Here is a 7,500-nt window from a genome sequence, read left to right on the forward strand (position 1 = left end):
TGACTAACTCCAATCAATATTAATCTACTAGAACTTAATAGCTATGACACTTAAGTTATCCATTGGTCATAAGAGGAGTCTCATTCTTCGTGGGTAAGACTGATACTTAAGTGGAAGACCCTTAATGAGATCTGCCATTTAAGTTAACAAAACCCTAGGAGAGCTTTCAGATATTTAAGTTACTTATACTTATACTAAGGGACTTAGGGAAGTTTTGAAGTTCGTTGATATTTACACTTTAAGAACAATTGTGATCAAGTGTTTATATAGTCAAGTGTTATAAACATTTCAATTTAAAGGAGATAATATAAGAACGTACGGTTTCAGAAGACACTGAGTTGATGAAGACACTGCTCTCCCCACTGCTATCTCACTCTCTGTAAAACATTTCCTGACTGGTTATCTTTGTACCTCATACAGAACTGCACTGACAGTGTTGCCAGGTCTCGAGAAGAAATTATCTCACGGAAACCTATTAATAATTTATTTTTCAACTTGGAAAAATAAGTAATTATAATATATATATATATATATATATATATATATATATATATATATATATATATATATATATATATATATATATATATATATATATATATTATATTTCGCCTGCTCTTGCGAATTCCTTGCAATGTTAACATCTCTAGTAAGGCTGATGCATGCAGGGGATGAGATAAAAAGCTGTAAGCCTTCTCCCTGAAAGCTGGCTGCCTTGGATCAAAGTCTAGCGCAAGCTGGACTCCAAGGTATTGGTCCAGTGTGGGTAGATTGGTAAACCACTGCGTACCTTGTTCCAAGGTTCGTAGGTTCGAGTCTCCTTCAGCCAGAGATCAGTGTTTGTGTATATTTCGCCTGCTCTTGCGAATTCCTTATATATATATATATATATATATATATATATATATATATATATATATATATATGTCGTGCCGAATATGTAAAACTGGTCAATTAGCAAGAACTCATTTAAAATTAAGTCCTTTCTAAAATTTTCTCTTATACGTCTAAAGACATTTTTTTCAATAATGTTAATGCAAAAATTTTTAATTTGCACCAAAAGAATCTTAGAAAACTTACCTAACCTTATTATTTTTAAAGCTACAGAACGTTGTGTAGCTTTAAAAATAGGTTGGATAAATACATGAGTAGATGTGGGTGGGTGTGAGTTAGACCTGATAGCTTGTGCTAACAGGTCGGTTGTCGTGTTCCTCCCTTAAGTCAATGTGACCTGACCTGACTAGGTTGGGTGCATTGGCTTAAGCCGGTAGGAGACTTGGACCTGCCTCGCATGGGCCAGTAGGCCTTCTGCAGTGTTCCTTCGTTCTTATGTTCTTATGTTCTTATGTTCTTATAACAAACGCAATTTATTTTAGCCTAATCCAACTAAATATATTTTAGATACGTTTACAATATTTTAATAATAAACAAACGCAATGAAATATATTTTTTTCGTTAGGTTCAGATTGATTTTAGCGAAATTATTGTATACACAAATTTTCGCTTGTCTTATATGGCAAGATGAGCTTTGCTATTTAAGCCAAGATCGCAAGTTTTACATATTCGGCACGACATATATATATATATATATATATGTGTGTGTGTGTGTGTGTGTGTGTGTGTACTCACCTAGTTGTACTCACCTAGTTGAGGTTGCAGGGGTCGAGTCCTAGCTCCCGGCCCCGCCTCTTCACTGGTCGCTACTAGGTCACTCTCCCTGAACCGTGTGCTTTATCATACCTCTGCTTAAAGCTATGTATGGATCCTGCCTCCACTACATCGCTTCCCAAACTATTCCACTTCCTGACTACTCTGTGGCTGAATTAATACTTCTTAACATCCCTGTGATTCATCTGTGTCTTCAACTGCCAACTGTGCCCCGTTTTTGCTGTGTCCCATCTCTGGAACATCCTGCCTTTGTCCACCTTGTCAATTCCTCTCAGTATTTTGTATGTCGTTATCATGTCCCCCCTATCTCTCCTGTCTTCCAGTGTCGTCAGGTCGATTTCCCTTAACCTCTCCTCGTAGGACATACCTCTTAGCTCTGGAACTAGTCTTGTTGCAAACCTTTGCACTTTCTCTAGTTTCTTTACGTGCTTGGCTAGGTGTGGGTTCCAAACTGGTGCCGCATACTCCAATATGGGCCTAACGTACACGGTGTACAGGGTCCTGAACGATTCCTTATTAAGATGTCGGAATGCTGTTCTGAGGTTTGCTAGGCGCCCATATGTTGCAGCAGTTATTTGGTTGATGTACGCTTCAGGAGATGTGCCTGGTGTTATACTCACCCCAAGATCTTTTTCCTTGAGTGAGGTTTGTAGTCTCTGGCCCCCTAGACTGTACTCCGTCTGCGGTCTTCTTTGCCCTTCCCCAATCTTCATGACTTTGCACTTGGTGGGATTGAACTCCAGGAGCCAATTGCTGGACCAGGTCTGCAGCCTGTCCAGATCCCTTTGTAGTTCTGCCTGATCTTCGATCGAATGAATTTTTCTCATCAACTTCACGTCGTCTGCAAACAGTGACACCTCAGAGTTTATTCCTTCTGTCACGTCGTTCACAAATACCAGAAACAGCACTGGTCCTAGGACTGACCCCTGTGGGACCCCGCTGGTCACAGGTGCCCACTCTGACACCTCGCCACTTACCATTACTCGCTGCTGTCTTCCTGACAAGTATTCCCTGGTCCTTTGTAGTGCCTTCCCTGTTATCCCTGCTTGTGTGTGTGTGGCGGGGGGGGGGGCTTTATCATTTAGATAAATAATGATAATTGTTACTATTATCATGTTGATTATTATTATTGCCAGACTAACCATCTGAAAGCTATTTTGTATAATATTCCATATATATGCACGTGGTACAGTGCACTTCTCTTTATATCTAAAACACTTACTAGATACTATTTACAATAACTTATAAAGACACAGGTTGGAATTTCCACTTTGCAATCTGTCGTCAGAAAGATTCATGTACACTACTCATCTACAGTCAAAATAGCTTTATAAACCACTGATGCCATAGTTAATATTGCTGTTATTCCCACTTCAATATGTTTAAATGGGCTAATAAGTGTTTCTCACCGCCCACCTCAAAGTTTAACAGCGATCTGCAAAAAAACGCTCCTTTTATAATGTAATTCCGGCAGACGGCTTATAATTCTCTCTCCTCTCACTGTTCATTGCTCTGATTGGTTAGGTTAGGTAAGGTTCGTCAGGACAGGACAAGTGTTACCTAACGCACCGTTGGAGATTTTGGTCATCTGACCGAGGCTTTTCGTTGGCTTACCGGGCCACCCCCTGTAAAAATTATGGTATGGTTAAAGTTATAACCATTTATTTTGCTCTCATTGGCCGCACAAGAGTTTTATATTATTTATGGTATGTTTTTTTGTGTGTTTTTATACATTTTAAAAGATAATTTATTTTAATTTTGACGAATCTAATTATTTCTTAAATACGTATATAGTTGATTTAAACCCTTCAACTGTTCTCTTTACTGTTTTATTAAGAAAAATTAATGTAAAATATTAAACGTGGTTAAATAGATTATAATAGTTACATATATACGAGAGGAAATGATTATTATTATTATAATCAAAAAGAAGCGCTAAGCGAGAGGAAATGATGCGTTGGATAGGGACAGATTGTTCGAAGAATGAGAAACACGAACATGAAGGAACAGCTGGAAGTTCAAAATAATAAGTCAACAGGGATATTAGGAAATATATCTTCAGCCTTAGAATGGTCAGGAAGTGGAACGACCTGGACCGCGCAGTGGTGGGGGCAGGATCGATACATAACTTTAAGAATAGGTATAATACAGCTCACAAAGTGTATCCAGTAGTGGCCGGTAAAGAGGCGGGGTTAAGAATTGAGATAAGACATATGTAGCCTCATAGGCGAGTACTACGATTGAGTCGAGGAAGACGAATTTTTTTTATATTTTATTTAAAAACATATACAAAACACATAAAAGTCAACAAAATAACAAAACAAAAAACAAAAACAATGGTATACAATGACAGTACACCCCTCAAAACACGTTTACAAATAATATATTACACTTTTACACATAATATATTACAATTTTACACATAATATATTACAAAATTCACCATAACCAATAACACCACAACACATATTGAAAACGTCCTGATTTCCAAAATCAATATGGGACGAGACATAAACGAGTAAGTCGTACACCATACATATATATATACATATATATATACATATATATATATATATATATATATATATATATATATATACATATAGTATATATAGTACATGTATATATAATGTCGTGCCGAAGAGGCAGAACTTGCCATCTTGGCTTAAATAGCAACGTTCATCTTGCCATATAGGACAAGCGAAAATTTGTGTATGCAATAATTTCGCTAAAATCATTCTGAACCTAACGAAAAAAATATATTTCACTGTGTTTGTTTAGTATTAAATTATTGTAAACAAATCTAAAAATATATTTAGTTGGGTTAGACTAAAATAAATTGCGCTTGTTATAATAAGGTCAGGTAAGTTTTTTAAGATTCTTTTAGAGCAAAATTATAAACTTTTACATTAACATTAAAGAAAAAAATATATCTTCATCAGGGTAACTAGGGATCCCAGGGCAGCTAGTTTTCTGTTCCAGCGGCTCAGTGCGGCTGTTCAAAGGGGTAATGCACGCTGCATTTTGGGCACACGCCCCAGCTCTGAGGAGCTGGATGAGATTTTCGCCTTATAATCGGTGATACACATGTAACAACATGTACCGTATATGCCACCTTTATATTAACAACGTATCTCTTAAATCTTCTGTGCCATATTATGTAATAAAATATTCCTATTGGTAAAAAAAAATAGTTTAAAAGATGGGGTGGTAGGGGAAGTGGAATATTCAAACGGCTTCAGGAAGAAATCCAAATATTCTTCCTTGAAGCCTTTTTATCCACTTCTCCGAGGCTATGGGTCCCACAATTTACACCAGAGGTGGACCCCAAATTTAAATGCATAAGAGAAAATTTTAGAAAGGACTTAATTTTAAATGAGTTCTTGCTAATTGACCAGTTTTACATATTCGGCACGACATTATATATATATATATATATATATATATATATATATATATATATATATATATATATATATATATATATATATATATATATATATGTATATAATATATATATATATTATATATATATATATATTAAATATAAAATATATATTATATATATAAAAAATGTATATATATATATACATTATATATATATTATATATATATTATATATATATATTTTTTTTTTTTTTTTTTTTTTTTATCACACCGGCCGATTCCCACCAAGGCAGGGTGGCCCGAAAAAGAAAAACTTTCACCATCATTCACTCCATCACTGTCTTGCCAGAAGGGTGCTTTACACTACAGTTTTTAAACTGCAACATTAACACCCCTCCTTCAGAGTGCAGGCACTGTACTTCCCATCTCCAGGACTCAAGTCCGGCCTGCCGGTTTCCCTGAATCCCTTCATAAATGTTACTTTGCTCACACTCCAACAGCACGTCAAGTATTAAAAACCATTTGTCTCCATTCACTCCTATCAAACACGCTCACGCATGCCTGCTGGAAGTCCAAGCCCCTCGCACACAAAACCTCCTTTACCCCCTCCCTCCAACCCTTCCTTGGCCGACCCCTACCCCGCCTTCCTTCCACTACAGACTGATACACTCTTGAAGTCATTCTGTTTCGCTCCATTCTCTCTACATGTCCGAACCACCTCAACAACCCTTCCTCAGCCCTCTGGACAACAGTTTTGGTAATCCCGCACCTCCTCCTAACTTCCAAACTACGAATTCTCTGCATTATATTCACACCACACATTGCCCTCAGACATGACATCTCCACTGCCTCCAGCCTTCTCCTCGCTGCAACATTCATCACCCACGCTTCACACCCATATAAGAGCGTTGGTAAAACTATACTCTCATACATTCCCCTCTTTGCCTCCAAGGACAAAGTTCTTTGTCTCCACAGACTCCTAAGTGCACCACTCACTCTTTTTCCCTCATCAATTCTATGATTCACCTCATCTTTCATAGACCCATCCGCTGACACGTCCACTCCCAAATATCTGAATACGTTCACCTCCTCCATACTCTCTCCCTCCAATCTGATATTCAATCTTTCATCACCTAATCTTTTTGTTATCCTCATAACCTTACTCTTTCCTGTATTCACCTTTAATTTTCTTCTTTTGCACACCCTACCAAATTCATCCACCAATCTCTGCAACTTCTCTTCAGAATCTCCCAAGAGCACAGTGTCATCAGCAAAGAGCAGCTGTGACAACTCCCACTTTGTGTGTGATTCTTTATCTTTTAACTCCACGCCTCTTGCCAAGACCCTCGCATTTACTTCTCTTACAACCCCATCTATAAATATATTAAACAACCACGGTGACATCACACATCCTTGTCTAAGGCCTACTTTTACTGGGAAAAATTTTCCCTCTTTCCTACATACTCTAACTTGAGCCTCACTATCCTCGTAAAAACTCTTCACTGCTTTCAGTAACCTACCTCCTACACCATACACTTGCAACATCTGCCACATTGCCCCCCTATCCACCCTGTCATACGCCTTTTCCAAATCCATAAATGCCACAAAGACCTCTTTAGCCTTATCTAAATACTGTTCACTTATATGTTTCACTGTAAACACCTGGTCCACACACCCCCTACCTTTCCTAAAGCCTCTTTGTTCATCTGCTATCCTATTCTCCGTCTTACTCTTAATTCTTTCAATTATAACTCTACCATACACTTTACCAGGTACACTCAACAGACTTATCCCCCTATAATTTTTGCACTCTCTTTTATCCCCTTTGCCTTTATACAAAGGAACTATGCATGCTCTCTGCCAATCCCTAGGTACCTTACCCTCTTCCATACATTTATTAAATAATTGCACCAACCACTCCAAAACTATATCCCCACCTGCTTTTAACATTTCTATCTTTATCCCATCAATCCCGGCTGCCTTACCCCCTTTCATTTTACCTACTGCCTCACGAACTTCCCCCACACTCACAACTGGCTCTTCCTCACTCCTACAAGATGTTATTCCTCCTTGCCCTATACACGAAATCACAGCTTCCCTATCTTCATCAACATTTAACAATTCCTCAAAATATTCCTTCCATCTTCCCAATACCTCTAACTCTCCATTTAATAACTCTCCTCTCCTATTTTTAACTGACAAATCCATTTGTTCTCTAGGCTTTCTTAACTTGTTAATCTCACTCCAAAACTTTTTCTTATTTTCAACAAAATTTGTTGATAACATCTCACCCACTCTCTCATTTGCTCTCTTTTTACATTGCTTCACCACTCTCTTAACTTCTCTCTTTTTCTCCATATACTCTTCCCTCCTTGCATCACTTCTACTTTGTAAAAACTTCTCATATGCTAACTTTTTCTCCCTTACTACTCTCTTTACATCATC

The 7,500-nt window shown here is 37.5% G+C and overlaps 1 protein-coding gene across 2 annotated transcripts in view; it reads right to left on the reverse strand.

Moving 5' to 3' along the window:
* The window catches only part of LOC128694012 (alpha-(1,6)-fucosyltransferase-like), a 36,950-nt gene extending 34,221 nt beyond the window's left edge, over positions 1-2,729 (reverse strand). The window contains exons 1-2 of one of the 2 annotated variants that reach the window (XM_070090887.1): positions 2,646-2,725; positions 320-377 (exon numbers count right to left, since the gene is read on the reverse strand). The gene's annotated coding sequence lies outside the window, so the exon portion shown is untranslated. Of the gene's footprint in view, positions 1-319; positions 378-2,645 lie in introns of both variants that reach the window. The other variant, XM_070090888.1, reaches the window with a different exon arrangement.
* Between the last annotated feature and the right edge of the window lie 4,771 nt (positions 2,730-7,500).

This window comes from Cherax quadricarinatus, chromosome 33 (genome assembly GCF_038502225.1).
Source record: "Cherax quadricarinatus isolate ZL_2023a chromosome 33, ASM3850222v1, whole genome shotgun sequence".
NCBI lineage: Eukaryota > Metazoa > Arthropoda > Malacostraca > Decapoda > Parastacidae > Cherax > Cherax quadricarinatus.